Source organism: Ranitomeya imitator, chromosome 4 (genome assembly GCF_032444005.1).
Source record: "Ranitomeya imitator isolate aRanImi1 chromosome 4, aRanImi1.pri, whole genome shotgun sequence".
NCBI lineage: Eukaryota > Metazoa > Chordata > Amphibia > Anura > Dendrobatidae > Ranitomeya > Ranitomeya imitator.
This window is the reverse complement of record NC_091285.1, coordinates 371,258,787-371,274,805: the sequence shown is the minus strand read 5'-3', so window position 1 is coordinate 371,274,805 and position 16,019 is coordinate 371,258,787.

The window sequence follows — 16,019 nt, the reverse complement described above, 5'->3', positions numbered from 1 at the left end:
GCCACAGCAGAGCGGCCTCTTCACCCGGCCTCCATCCTATAAATGGTCCAAAATGTCGGCACTAAGATATAAAGAAGCTTCCAGCAGACCTGAAATACAGCGGATGCTCCACCACTTCTACAACTTTGAGTACATGCCAAACCCAGAGGGAGTGAACCAAGCAGCAAAGGACCTCAACAATATATTCTACGCAATGGCCAGACTGTCTGACCTTAAAAAAGTCGACTACAAGAGACCAAAAGAAACACAGGTCAATGGCTGGTTTGACAGAGAATGTAAAGCTGTACGGAAGACCCTGAGAACAGCCTCCAACAAGAAACACAGAGACCCCAACCACCTGGGTCTGAGGGAAGCCTATGACTCCATACAAAAGCAGTACAAAACCATCCTCAGGAGGAAGAAGCAGAGTTACATCTCTACCAAGCTCAATCAACTCCAAGACGCCCTCCAAGACAACTCCTTCTGGGAACTATGGAACCACATGGGCACCAAAGACAAGAAAAACAACAACCATATCCAAAATGGCAACCTCTGGCTCCAATACTTCAGAGACCTCTATAAAGACATTCCAAAGGAAGGACTAAGCCAAGAACAGGAAAACATAATGGCGAAACTAAAAGCAATGGAGGAAAAAATCAAAAACTTCCAAAACCCGGTGGATACACCTATAACACTACAGGAAGTAACCGAGAGACTCTCCTCCATAAGATGTAGAAAAGCCGGTGGCCTAGATGGAATCCTACCAGAAATGCTGAAGTACAGCCCACCAGAAATACAGGCTGCAATGGTTAAACTCTTCAATATTGTACTGAGTGCCGGCTACTTCCCTCGTACCTGGAACCAAGGCCTCATCACACCCATCCACAAGAGTGGGGACAGGTATGACCCAGCTAACTACAGAGGCATATGCGTCAGCAGCAACCTGGGAAAACTGTTCAACAGTATCCTGAACAAGAGGATCCTCACCTTCCTCACCGAGCACAACGTCCTCAACAAGAGCCAATCAGGGTTCATGCCGAACCACCGCACCACTGACCACATCTATACTCTGCACAGCCTCATTCAGAGACACGTCTACAATACAAAGAATGGGAAGATATACGCCTGCTTTGTGGACTTTAAAAAGGCTTTTGATTCAGTGTGGCACCCGGGCTTATTCCTGAAACTGCTGGAGAGTGGAATAGGAGGAAAGACCTACGATGTCATCAAAAGCTCCTACACCGAGAACAGCTGCAGCGTGAGTGTGAGCGGCAAAAGAACGGCTTTTTTCCAGCAGAGCCGCGGAGTAAGACAAGGCTGCAGCCTAAGCCCAACGCTCTTCAACATCTACATCAACGAGCTGGCTACCGCCCTGGAATCCTCCTCAGCACCAGGTCTCACCCTCCACGACGCCCAGGTGAAATTCCTGCTGTATGCAGATGACCTGCTGCTGCTGTCACCAACCGAGAAAGGCCTCCAGGACAACCTGAAAATCCTAGAGAAATTCAGCTCCACCTGGGCCCTACCGGTCAACCTAAAGAAAACCAACACCATGGTGTTCCAGAGGAGAAAGAGAAGATCAGACCAACACCCATCATTTATCCTCAACAACTGCGACCTCACAGGAACGGACAAATATACCTACCTGGGCCTAGAGATTCACCGGTCAGGGAACTTCAAACAAGCCATAGAGACCCTGAAAGACAAGGCCTGCAAAACCTTCTATGCCATCCGAAGGACACTCTACCATCTGAAGCCACCAGTGAGGGTCTGGCTAAAAATCTTCGACTCCATCATCGCCCCAATCCTCCTGTATGGCAGCGAAGTCTGGGGTCCTCACACCTACCCAGACTGGTCAAAGTGGGACTCCAGTCCAACAGAAATATTCCACCTGGAATTCTGCAAGCACCTTCTCCAGGTCCATCGGAGCACCTCCAACAGTGCTTGTCGGGCCGAGCTGGGCAGATTCCCTCTACACCTAACAGTTCTAAAGAGGGCGCTGTCATTCCGGGCTCACCTGCATAGGAGCAATCCAAGCTCCCATCACCATAAAGCCCTGATACATGAAGGTGAAACAGAAAAACCAGAACCCCCGGAACACCCAGCCAAACCCAACCGGAGCAGAACACCAATCACAACAACCTGACAAAAGCCGGAATTAGGAAGATGGCAGACGAAGGCCAGGAGAGGTATGTCAGTGACTGGAAGAATGATATCAACAGCTCACAGAAACTGACCATGTACCGGAGCCTACAGAGAGACTACAGACTGGCCCCATATCTGGAGAAACTTCCGGACCCCAGAGATCGCCAGATCCTGAGCCAATATAGACTCAGCGCCCACAGTCTGGCCATCGAATGTGGCCGACACAGGCAGAGCTATAAGCCCAGGGAGGAAAGACTGTGCCAACACTGTGATCAGGAGGCCATAGAGGACGAAACCCACTTCCTGCTACACTGCTCCAAATACTCAGCAGTGAGGGACACTCACTTCAGGAGACTCTCACATCTCTTCCCAGACTTCATCACCATGAAGGAGGAAGAGAAAACATATATCCTGCTGGGAGAAGAAGAGAGAGCGGTGGAGATAGCAGCGCGGTATGTGAGCGAATGTCATAGACTGCGATAAAGAGAACTATGATGCCATGGACTATAGCCCCCAACCTGGACCTGCCCCATCCACCTCCCCTATGCCATGGACTATAGCCCCCAACCTGAACCTGCCCCATCCACCTCCCCTATGCCATGGACTATAGCCCCCACCCTGGATCTGCCCCATCCATCTCCCCTATGCCATGGACTATAGCCCCCACCCTGGATCTGCCCCATCCACCTCCCCCCACAGCTCCTACCCAACATCCCCTCAGTCCCTATCCCTATTGCCTCTATACACTTGCTTTGGCAAAACTGATGTGTATTTGGTCCTGCCAATAAAGCTTCTTTGAATCTTGAATCTAATAAATTAAAACATTATATAACTAATTTCTCCCCTACAGTACACTGAATATGGTGCCAGTACATGTACATAATATTATTCAGGACAACACATACTACTGTAGGCGAAGTGGGAAGAATATCAAGAAGGAAAAACCAAATGGAAAATGATTTATCCATCAGGAGACTGTACATGAGTCTCAGGATGGTGCTTTTTAGGTGGCTTGGGTGGCATTGAGTATGAGAGTGCAAGCTGTGGGACAGATGCTGCTCTACCTCCTCAGAAATGTATTCTAGGCACAGAAATGTATTCGAGGCACAGAAGGATACCTGTTTGGAAGATCAGAATGTCAATAATACCACACTATAAGGATGGGTGAAACAATGTCCCATGAAGCTCTGTTTTGTGTGAGCCTGCTCCATACACCAGCACCTGGAAAAACATAATAATTCTTATTATTATAGCGCCAACATATTCTGCAGCACTTTGCAAAGACATGTATGTCTCATATCTTTATATGTTATATGATGTATGTTTATTACATCTTTAAGTGATTTGAGCCAAATGCTGATAAATATTTTAACAGGATGTGATTTTTCTTCTGATAATAGTTTATCTTCTGTACCTTATGGGAACAGTTATCATACCTGAACTGCTGTTAACAGCATTCAGTGATACCCTTTTCAACAGTTATTATACATGGACTGTATGAAACATTTTTCTAGAGATATTCATTGACTGACATGTAACATAGTAACATAGTAACATAGTTAGTAAGGCAGAAAAAAGACATTTGTCCATCCAGTTCAGCCTATATTCCATCATAATAAATACCCAGATCTACGTCCTTCTACAGAACCTAATAATTGTATGATACAATATTGTTCTGCTCCAGGAAGACATCCAGGCCTCTCTTGAACCCCTCGACTGAGTTCGCCATCACCACCTCCTCAGGCAAGCAATTCCAGATTCTCACTGCCCTAACAGTAAAGAATCCTCTTCTATGTTGGTGGAAAAACCTTCTCTCCTCCAGACGCAAAGAATGCCCCCTTGTGCCCGTCACCTTCCTGGTATAAACAGATCCTCAGCGAGATATTTGTATTGTCCCCTTATATACTTATACATGGTTATTAGATCGCCCCTCAGTCGTCTTTTTTCTAGACTAAATAATCCTAATTTCGCTAATCTATCTGGGTATTGTAGTTCTCCCATCCCCTTTATTAATTTTGTTGCCCTCCTTTGTACTCTCTCTAGTTCCATTATATCCTTCCTGAGCACCGGTGCCCAAAACTGGACACAGTACTCCATGTGCGGTCTAACTAGGGATTTGTACAGAGGCAGTATAATGCTCTCATCATGTGTATCCAGACCTCTTTTAATGCACCACATGACCCCATGTATGCTCTGCAACTAACAATATTTGAATCTGTGGTGATTAGATCCAGTGACATCTTGACATTATGGGACAACACATGTCATGAAGATAACCAGACTGGATCTGAAAGGAAGGAGATTTGAGCATTGGGGAGTATATTTGTTTGTTCTTGTAAATGTAACCCCTTCCTGACCTTCTTTAATATAGAAAAATGATGGCCAGCCAGCTGCCATTTTGCTGAATTTGCCCCAAGTGAATAACACAAAATATTTTAGCACACTAACATTTTTGTAAATTTTGAGGCATATATGACTCACCTTGCGCCAAATTGCTAATCTCTATCTGTGACCTGAGGAGATGTCATTGTGTAGAGAGAGAATGAAGTTGAGAGACGAACATTACTTTTTGTGATTTACGGATAACAATGTTACCTGAATATATAGGTGTTACGTATCATTGTATTCCTGCTAGGAATGACAATGAAAAAACTGAAGAAAATATATTTCTGAAAGTCTATGTGAAAATATGCTCATAAAACTCAGCATATTTACAGGAAAAATTGATGTTACAGATTTGAAAGACGAACCGCAAGTCAGTTTACGCTGAATCAAAAAGAAGCACTATGAGCATGAACTTTGTATAAACCCCATCCACTTTTCTATAACTAAGATGCTGCATTTTTTATATGCAGCCTATAAGCATTTGGGGATTGCATGTGAGCCACTGTAATGACGTAGCTTTCTTGGTTGTGGCATTACTGTGATTGGCCAACACAAGCACCGCCTGGATCGACACACTTATGCTATTGCACAGCTCTTTCACACTTCGTATTGGAGGGAGAGAGTGCTTGTCCAGGCATGTGTGTGCAAAGCTTAACGAATCAGATGTCTGTTGTCTTGGCACTGGTGTTGAAGCTGAGCCATCATAGTAACAGCCCTCCTACGGGCTAATCGTTTGCTTTGCTGTTTTTATCACATACAATCTGCATTTATCCTAGGGAGGGAGAGTCGCAAGAGCAGAGAGAGGGACAGAATCCAGTGTGTAGACAGGATTTAGGCCTGTGCCATCCATTGGCAAATATATAGCTGCAGCTTTTTTGTGGTTGACTGAAAAAATGTAATATATTTTGATGCATCAAGTATTACCGTATTTTTCGGACTACAAGATGCACTTTTTCCCCCCCAAAAAAGGGGGGAAATGGGGGGTGCGTCTAATAGTCGCAATGCAGGCTTACCGTGGCGGCAGAGGTGCGGTGACAGAGGTGCAGCAGCAGAGGTGCGGCGGCAGAGGTGTGGCGGCAGAGGAGGCGCTGTAATCTGTAAGCTCAGGAAGATGGCCGCGCCCATCGATAACAACAGGATTCACCCGGCTCTGCTGCTTACCGGGCTGCTGAATCACCATACCGGGGAAAGGGACCCCGCTTACTGCGCCTCCTCTGCCGCTGCACCTCTGCCACCGCACCTCTGCCACCGCACCTCTGCCGCCACGGTAAGCCTGCATTGCCTGCACGGTAAGCCTGGGACCCCTCTCACACCATACCTCTCACTGCACCTCCTGATCCCAGCACCTCCTGATCCCAGCATCTCCTGATCCCAGCATCTCCTGATCCCAGCACCTCCTGATCCCAGCACCTCCTGATCCCAGCACCTCCTCATCCCAGCACCTCCTGATCACAGCACCTCCTGATCCCAGCACCTCCTGATCCCAGCACCTCCTCATCCCAGCACCTCCTGATCCCAGCACCTCCTGATCCTAGCACCTCCTGATCCCAGCACCTCCTCATCCCAGCACCTCCTCATCCCAGCACTTCCTCATCCCAGCATCTCCTGATCCCAGCACCTCCTGTTGTGAATTCTGTGGCAGAGCTCCCTCCTGTGGTCACAAGTGGTACTTCGGCTGATTCTCTCTGGGAGCTTCCGTTTGTGGAGGAAACTGGTACTGCTGCTTCTGAGTTTCCTTCCTCAGGTGTTCTGGTGAGGTCGTTAGGTGCTTCTCTACTTAACCCCACCTAATGCTTTTATTCATGCTTCCTGTCAATGTTCCAGTGTTGGACTTGTGTTTCTCTGGATCATTCCTGTGGCCTGCTGCTCTGCATAGCTAAGTGCTTCTTTGCTATTTGTTGCTATTTTTTCTGTCCAGCTTGTCTATTTGTTTTGCTGGAAGCTCTGGGACGCAAAGGGTGTACCTCTGTGCCGTTAGTCCGGTACGGAGGGTCTTTTTGCCCCTTTGCGTGGTTTTCTTTAGGGTTTTGTGCAGACCGCAAAGTTATCTTTCCTATCCTCGTTCTGTCTAGAATATCGGGCCTCACTTTGCTGAATCTATTTCATCCCTACGTTTGTCTTTTCATCTTACTCACAGTCATTATATGTGGGGGCTGCCTTTTCCTTTGGGGTATTTCTCTGAGGCAAGGTAGGCTTATTTTTTCTATCTTCAGGCTAGTTAGTTTCTCAGGCTGTGCCGAGTTGCATAGGGAGCTTTAGGCGCAATCCACGGCTGCCTCTAGTTGTGTTTGGAGAGGATCAGGGATTGCGGTCTGCAGAGTTCCCACGTCTCAGAGCTCGTTCTATTATTTTGGGTTATTGTCAGATCACTGTATGTGCTCTGACCTCCATGTCCATTGTGATACTGAATTGCCTTTCATAACAGTACAGGAAGCCAAAAGTACTAATGATTCTCAATAGAGGGAAAAAAAGAAGTTCTGAGAACATTTTTTTTTCTTAGCTAAGTACTTCTTTGCTATTTGTTGCTATTTTTTCTGTCCAGCTTGTCTATTTGTTTTGCTGGAAGCTCTGGGACGCAAAGGGCGTACCTCCATGCCGTTAGTTCGGTACGGAGGGTCTTTTTGAGTATCTAGTGATGCCATTCGGACTTGCCAATGCTCCATCGGTGTTTCAGTCCTTTATGCATGACATCTTCCGAGAGTACCTGGATAAATTCCTGATTGAGTACTTGGATGACATTTTGATCTTCTCGGATGATTGGGAGTCTCATGTGAAACAGGTCAGAACGGTTTTTCAGGTCCTGCATGCTAATTCTTTGTTTGTGAAGGGATCAAAGTGTCTCTTTGGTGTGCAGAAGGTTTCATTTTTGGGGTTCATCTTTTCCCCTTCTACTATCGAGATGGATCCTGTTAAGGTCCAAGCCATCCATGACTGGACTCAGCCGACATCTCTGAAAAGTCTGCAAAAGTTCCTGGGCTTTGCTAATTTTTATCGTCGCTTCATCTGCAATTTTTCTAGTATTGCCAAACCATTGACCGATTTGACCAAGAAGGGTGCTGATTTGGTCAATTGGTCTTCTGCTGCTGTGGAAGCTTTTCAAGAGTTGAAGTGTCGTTTTACTTCTGCCCCTGTGTTGTGTCAACCTGATGTTTCTCTTCCGTTCCAGGTCGAGGTTGATGCTTCTGAGATTGGAGCAGGGGCTGTTTTGTCGCAGAGAGGTTCTGATTGTTCAGTGATGAAACCATGCGCTTTTTTTTCCAGGAAGTTTTCGCCTGCTGAGCGGAATTATGATGTGGGCAACCGAGAGTTGCTGGCCATGAAGTGGGCATTCGAGGAGTGGCGTCATTGGCTTGAAGGAGCTAAGCATCGCGTGGTGGTATTGACTGATCATAAGAACCTGACTTATCTCGAGTCTGCTAAGCGTTTGAATCCTAGACAGGCTCGTTGGTCGCTGTTTTTCGCCCGTTTTGACTTTGTGATTTCGTACCTTCCGGGCTCTAAAAATGTGAAGGCGGATGCTCTGTCTAGGAGTTTTGTGCCCGACTCTCCGGGTTTATCTGAGCCGGCGGGTGGGTATCCTCAAGGAAGGAGTAATTGTGTCTGCCATCTCCCCTGATTTGCGGCGGGTGCTGCAAAAATTTCAGGCTAATAAACCTGATCGTTGTCCAGCGGAGAAACTGTTTGTCCCGGATAGGTGGACAAATAAAGTGATCTCTGAGGTTCATTGTTCGGTGTTGGCTGGTCATCCTGGAATCTTTGGTACCAGAGAGTTAGTGGCTAGATCCTTTTGGTGGCCATCTCTGTCGCGGGATGTGCGTTCTTTTGTGCAGTCCTGTGGGATTTGTGCTCGGGCTAAGCCCTGCTGTTCTCGTGCCAGTGGGTTGCTTTTGCCCTTGCCGGTCCCGAAGAGACCTTGGACACATATCTCTATGGATTTTATTTCAGATCTTCCCGTCTCTCAAAAGATGTCAGTCATTTGGGTGGTCTGTGATCGCTTTTCTAAGATGGTCCCTCTGGTACCCTTGTCCAAGTTGCCTTCCTCCTCTGATTTGGTGCCATTGTTCTTCCAGCATGTGGTTCGTTTGCATGGCATTCCAGAGAATATCGTTTCTGACAGAGGTTCCCAGTTTGTTTCGAGGTTTTGGCGAGCCTTTTGTGGTAGGATGGGCATTGACTTGTCTTTTTCCTCGGCTTTTCATCCTCAGACTAATGGCCAGACCGAACGAACCAATCAGACCTTGGAAACCTATCTGAGATGCTTTGTTTCTGCCGATCAGGATGACTGGGTGTCCTTTTTGCCTTTGGCTGAGTTCGCCCATAATAATCGGGCCAGCTCGGCTACCTTGGTTTTGCCATTTTTCTGCAATTCTGGGTTCCATCCTCGTTTCTCTTCAGGACAGGTTGAGTCTTCGGACTGTCCTGGTGTGGATACTGTGGTGGACAGGTTGCAGCAGATTTGGACTCATGTAATGGACAATTTGACCTTGTCCCAGGAGAAGGCTCAACGTTTCGCTAATCGCAGACGCCGTGTGGGTCCCCGACTTCGTGTTGGGGATCTAGTTTGGTTGTCTTCTCGTCATATTCCTATGAAGGTTTCCTCTCCAAAGTTTAAACCTCGTTTCATTGGTCCTTATAGGATTTCTGAGGTTATTAATCCTGTGTCTTTTCGTCTGACCCTCCCAGATTCTTTTTTCATACATAACGTCTTCCATAGGTCATTGTTGCGGAGATACGTGGCACCTATGGTTCCATCTGTTGACCCTCCTGCCCCGATTTTGGTGGAGGGGGAATTGGAGTATATTGTGGAGAAGATTTTGGATTCTCGTGTTTCAAGACGGAAACTCCAGTATCTGGTTAAATGGAAGGGTTATGCTCAGGAGGATAATTCCTGGGTTTTTGCCTCTGATGTCCATGCTCCCGATCTTGTTCGTGCCTTTCATGTGGCTCATCCTGGTCGGCCTGGGGGTTCTGGTGAGGGTTCGGTGACCCCTCCTCAAGGGGGGGGTACTGTTGTGAATTCTGTGGCAGAGCTCCCTCCTGTGGTCACAAGTGGTACTTTGGCTGATTCTCCCTGGGAGCTTCCGTTTGTGGAGGAAACTGGTACTGCTGCTTCTGAGTTTCCTTCCTCAGGTGTTCTGGTGAGGTCGTTAGGTGCTTCTCTACTTAACCCCACCTAATGCTTTTAGTCATGCTTCCTGTCAATGTTCCAGTGTTGGACTTGTGTTTCTCTGGATCATTCCTGTGGCCTGCTGCTCTGCATAGCTAAGTGCTTCTTTGCTATTTGTTGCTATTTTTTCTGTCCAGCTTGTCTATTTGTTTTGCTGGAAGCTCTGGGACGCAAAGGGTGTACCTTCGTGCCGTTAGTTCGGTACGGAGGGTCTTTTTGCCCCTTTGCGTGGTTTTCTTTAGGGTTTTGTGTAGACCGCAAAGTTATCTTTCCTATCCTCGTTCTGTCTAGAATATCGGGCCTCACTTTGCTGAATCTATTTCATCCCTATGTTTGTCTTTTCATCTTACTCACAGTCATTATATGTGGGGGGCTGCCTTTTCCTTTGGGGTATTTCTCTGAGGCAAGGTAGGCTTATTTTTTCTATCTTCAGGCTAGTTAGTTTCTCAGGCTGTGCCGAGTTGCATAGGGAGCTTTAGGCGCAATCCACGGCTGCCTCTAGTTGTGTTTGGAGAGGATCAGGGATTGCGGTCTGCAGAGTTCCCACGTCTCAGAGCTCGTTCTATTATTTTGGGTTATTGTCAGATCACTGTATGTGCTCTGACCTCCATGTCCGTTGTGATACTGAATTGCCTTTCATAACACTCCTCATCCCAGCACCTCCTCATCCCAGCACCTTCTCATCCCAGCACCTCCTCATCCCAGCATCACCCCACCTCTGCCGACACCTTGCCTCCTGTGACCCTGCTCTGCCACCGCCAGCCCTCAGGTAAGATACTGTAAATTCGGACAATAAGACGGACCCCCATCTTATAAAAAATCTTTTTTTCTGCAATTTTCACCCCAAATTTGGGGTGCGTCTTATGGTCCGGTGCGTCTTATAGTCCGAAAAATACGGTATATGCTTTGGGATCCTTTTTTCTGTTATATAAGTGCTGATAATGGTGTACGCAGATACCGAGGACGTGGGACAGATGCGACTCTGCCTTTTCCTTTAGCACAAGAAACATGCCCATCTACGACACATTGGTTCCCGTCACACTTTGCAGGGAGGCATGGTACACCACTTCTGGAGCCAAAGCAGTGGAAGAGGTGGTCGGTTGAATACTCTAAGGAGCTCTTTACAACATCATTTCTTGATTGTGGCCTCTCAACCTGCAAGCTGCAAGAGGGACAGGAGGACATGCTGTTTAGTGATGCACAAATCTTAGAGCAGCCAAGGCCACAAGAACATAATGGTGGGCAATGGCAAATTTGGAAAAAGGAGGAAGATGATGATGAGACACAGTTGACGGTAAGTCATGACGTTGTTAGGTCACAAGTTCAGGAGGACCAGGGTGCAGTGTTGGAAGACGAGGTGGTGGATGATGAAATCACTGACCCAACCTGGGAAGCTGGCATGCAGGGCAAGGCCAGCAGCACTGAGGGGGAGAGATCAGCAGCACTGAAACAGGCAGGAAGAGAAAGTGGGTTGACCAGAGGGGCAAGGCTGGAAACTGTCCGACACTCGTGCATTTCTCCATCAAAGAGTTAGGAAATCCCTAGTTTGAGACTCTTTTAAAGAGAGTTCTCAGAGTAACAAAATGGCCATTTGCAACCTGTGCCATGTCAAGATCAGCAGAGGTATGACCACTCAGAACCTATCACCAGCATGATCAGGCACATGTCATCTAAGCACCCGACTTGGTGTGCCGAATACCTGGGTCCACGATTGGTGCCATCGGGTGACACCACTGCCTCTTCCCCTGTGGTAGGTGCTTCCAATTCCCCTGTCCAAAACAATGAAGAAGATTCCTCCTGCCCTGCCCTTATCCTTGCACATTCTGACTTACCTTCATCAAGCACTTCCAAATCTTTGTCCCAGCAAAGTGTTCGTCCCTTCCCCAGGTCTTGGAATGAAAAAGAAAGTTCCCAGCCACCCTCTCACAAGCCCAAATGCTAAACGGGCACATTTCCAGACTGTTAGCCATGGAAATGTTGCCATTTAAGCTGGTAGACATGGAGGATTGTTGCTGACCTATAGTGGCAGCCGTCCCTCAATACTTGGTTCCTAGCCACCACTTTTTCTCCTTGAATCAGCAAGTGTCCAGAAAAATCACCCGTGCCCTTAGTAACGCACTTACTGGTATTGTCTACTTGACAACCGACACATGGACAAGCGTTTGTGGACAAGGACGCTACATATTCCTGATGGCACACTGGGTGAACATTGTGGAGGCTCGGTTGAGTCACACCCTGGCACAGCACATGTACTCCTGATGTCGAGGATTGCTGGCCCCACTTCTATCAGGGTTTCCTACACCTTCTACAGCAGTTCCTGCATTCCCTCCGGCTCCTACTTAGTTTCCACCTTCGATGTGCTATCTCAGAGCATGCCGTCCATATCAGCCAGAACCTCTGAAGCATTGCCACAGTGAAGCGGGAACAGGCTATGCTAAAGCAAATTTGTCTTGGAGACATACCGCACACCATGGTAGAGTTACATAAAGGAATAGCAGACCAGACAGATCTGTGGTCCGCTAAACCTCCAACCTGGCATGGTCGTGTGTTATAATGGGGGTAACCTGGTGGTAGCTGTGAAGCTTGGCCAGCTCACACACATACCATTCTTGGTAACTTCCCCTGATGAAGCTGCTTGCAGCAGCGATAAGCGTGGGGATTTCCCAACACCCCTTTCTCATTGGGACTTTATGCTTACTTCAGCTCTGTATATGAGCCTCTCTTGAACTGACCAGGCGGCTGCAACATCATTAGACAGCCAACTACCATTTTCTTTTGCATTCTGCTGCACCTTCAGATTATACACCACGTTATATACATCCTATAATTTGGGGATTTTTTACCATCTACATCTAACCAGGCTTTCCAGACCTGGAGATATATGCACGCCTTGTGGTCTGGATCTAAATCCACTGTTCACATTACACCTTACTTATGCCCAGAGCATGTGCTGCTTTTTTTGGGTTGAATACTTTTGACAGCATGATGTTTCAGTTTATTCATTATACTTGATGTTTACATGTTTTCTAATCTTCATCATGCCCCATTTTGTGAATGTGTCTGTTTTGCTTCTTTGCATGTTATACTGTGGATATCTTGCAGCTCATTTATAGCATATGTGCTTTTCATTGCTTGGTCCTTCTGGTTCATCGTTTATTACGTCCCACACTATTTCACCTTCAGGGGAGTGGTTTATTTGCCATGTTCTTATGCATGTTTTTTTAAGTAGTTTAAGTGGTTTAAGTGGTTTTAACGTTTGCTGCGCCTCATGTGTCTAAATAAAGATTTCTATTTTTAGTTATTATTATGTGTATTTGCACACCATTTTTTGGTTGGTCTTTCTTCTCTTCAGTTCACACATACTATTCTTGGCACATGCCCTCAACTTGGTAGATCAGTGGTTTCTGAAAACATACCCAGATTTGCCAGAGCTTCTGGTCATGGTATGCTGCGTCAGCTCCTATTTCCGCAAGTCGGCTACAGCTGCTGCTGCTTTGGCAGTACCGCAGCAGCGCATGCGAGAGCTAGCTCACTGATTGGTGTGCAACATCACCACAAGCTGGAACTCCACAATGCACATGCTGACAAGGATTTGTGAGGAGAAGAGGCCAGTAGCAGTACCAGATCCAACACACATGTTGACATATTGGTTAGGCACAGCATATAACAAATGAAGAAAGGGCATGGATGTCTAACATCTGTCTGACATTTTTGCAGTTCTCTAAAACTTTGAGGACTCCACAATGATTGTAAGCAGATTGTTAGTGCTTATTCCGCATCTGTACCTGCTTAAACAGTCGCTGCTCACAAATAAACATGAAGCTTTGCATGCAGAGCAGGTGGTGATGGAAGAAGATTTAACAAAGAGAGATTGTAGCCAGCCCAGCCTCATCTCATCTGCTCAGCTCAGATTGGGTATCAATGAGGAGGTGGACGCTGAGGAGGCAGAAGAGGAAGAACAGGATCTGGTAGCTAGCACAAGAGAGGCTAGTAGCCACATAACCTTTGTCCTGTCTCTCCTACATGGATGGGCTGAGAATGGGAATAAGCAAGAAGAAAGTCATCATCATGGTGGAGACAAGGAATTGTTGGCTGTATGGAGCTTGGTACATATAGCCGACTTTATGTATCACTGCCTTTCCCATGACCCTCTCATTACATTTACGAGTTATCTTGACCAATAAAAGAGTACTGGTTGTTCATGCTGCTAGACCCACGCTACAAGGATAACTTTGCATCTCTTCGTCCTGAGGTAGAGAGGGCTTCTAAATTGTTCTATACCAGAAGTCCATTGTGGAAAATATGTTGAATAAATTACCATCAGGCAATGCTGGCGACAGGGGGCAAGCTTTCTTGTTCAACCAAGGAGGAGAGGCCAGAGAGATACACAGCAGAGAAAGGGGTACACTGTCAAAGTTTGGGCCAATTTCATGACAAAAGCCCAGTGCCCAGGGCCTGATGACTGGGTATTTTTGACAAGGAAGGAAACGTTTTTAAAGATGGTCAAGCAATACTTGGCTCATTAAACCAGCATACTCCAGAATTCCTTTGCGACTTTCAACAATTTGGTCTCAAAGCTGGACATTTGGCATGAGCTGTCCCTCTATGCGTCTTGTCTGAGTGGGTTTTTAGTGCTGCCAGGGGGGTCATAACAGACAGGCGCTTTCGCCTGTCAACAGAGAGTGCAGACAGGCTCACTCTCATAAAATGAACTAAGCCTGAATTAGCATACACTTTTCCACACCACCACATGACAGCAGCACATAAAGTGTTTGTAATATGCAATATTTTAATGATCTCCGGCAGTTGTTGCTTTTCAGGGCTCTATGGATGACCCTCCTCATAATTTCTATCTGGCTTTGCTCCTTCTGCAAAGCCTTTATGACTGTATAAGTACATGAACTACACTTTCTAAATATTTTCATTCAAAATTTTTAATGGATTCAATGACTCATTTATACAGTATAACATTATAATCAAACTCCCAGAAATGACATGAGTACCATATGATTGAAAATGCATTAATCTAAGTAGATATTTATATTCCCCCATGTAAGTAAAAGGATGGTGAGTGTATATTGCCAGATATCATAAAGCATTGAAAAAATGGAGTTCTATACAAAATTTATAAAAAAATCAAAACAGGTACTTTATTACATATAATGATAATACAACAATATAGTTCATAGTACATATGACCCTAGTAAAGACACATGGGTCCAAGGCATAAAGAATACTAGTAAACACCATCATGATGCTGCAATGGAGGAGCTTTAAATCTTGAATAATCTACATACATGTAAGAAAAAACTATCATGAAGAGTTTACTAGGACTGCCATAGTGACATTACGCCCACACAGGCGTCAGGGGGTGGACTTGGCTACACGGCATTCTGTCACTTCCATCTTGGGTAAGTGATTGAGCAGTCTAGGGCACTATCTTTCCTGTGTGGGCGTAATGTCAATATGGCATTCCTAGGGAACTTTGTGCTTTTTTCAACTATATTGTTGTATTATCATTATCTGTAATAAAGTACCTGTTTTGATTTTTTTATAAATTTTGTATAGAACTCCATTTTTTCAATGTTTTATACAGTATAACATTGTTGCATTATGGTGGTATGTAAAACTTACAAATAAAGCATAGAAAATATTTCAGGATTAGTTTACTTATCCATAGTGTATTCCATGCTTTCTGTCATATTTAGGTGGTGTATAACAGCATTTGAAAATTTTAATTGTTTGTTAACATTTTGTAGTGCAGTGGTGTCCACGCTATGCAGTGATGAGGCAGTGACTCCGGAAATTTCAAAGTAAATGTAGGTTTAATGTCCAAAAAACTTACAAAAGAAACGGTATCCTTCGGATCGCAGCCGGGAAACAAAACAGTCCGTAAATGCGTCCGGTTGCCGAGGGTGACTGCACAACCATATTATGCTGCAGGGTGCCAGGAGTTCGCTCTGCTGGGCTCTGTGTTCCCTTACATAGGTAGTGCTCTTGCAGAGCTATCTGCTCTATACCATGCAACTCCACACTGACACACCCAACCCTCTGCTGCAAGGATTTTTTCAATAAACTGGAATCTGTGGCCGTGGGCCACTTGCAAGATCCGGGCTGGAGGAAATGGACTGGCCCCACTACCTTCCTGCAGTTCATTTAAAAAATAAAAGCCCATACCAAGTTTTCCTGAACAATTCCTTGACCAAATAACTTAACCAGGTTCATGCTTACTTTTCTTCTGCCTTGTGACTCACAGGCGTCATGGTGTGACTACAAGGCACTCCAGTGGATCAAATATGATTCTGAGCACATCCTGGGGAACAGATAGTGACCCTCGCAAATA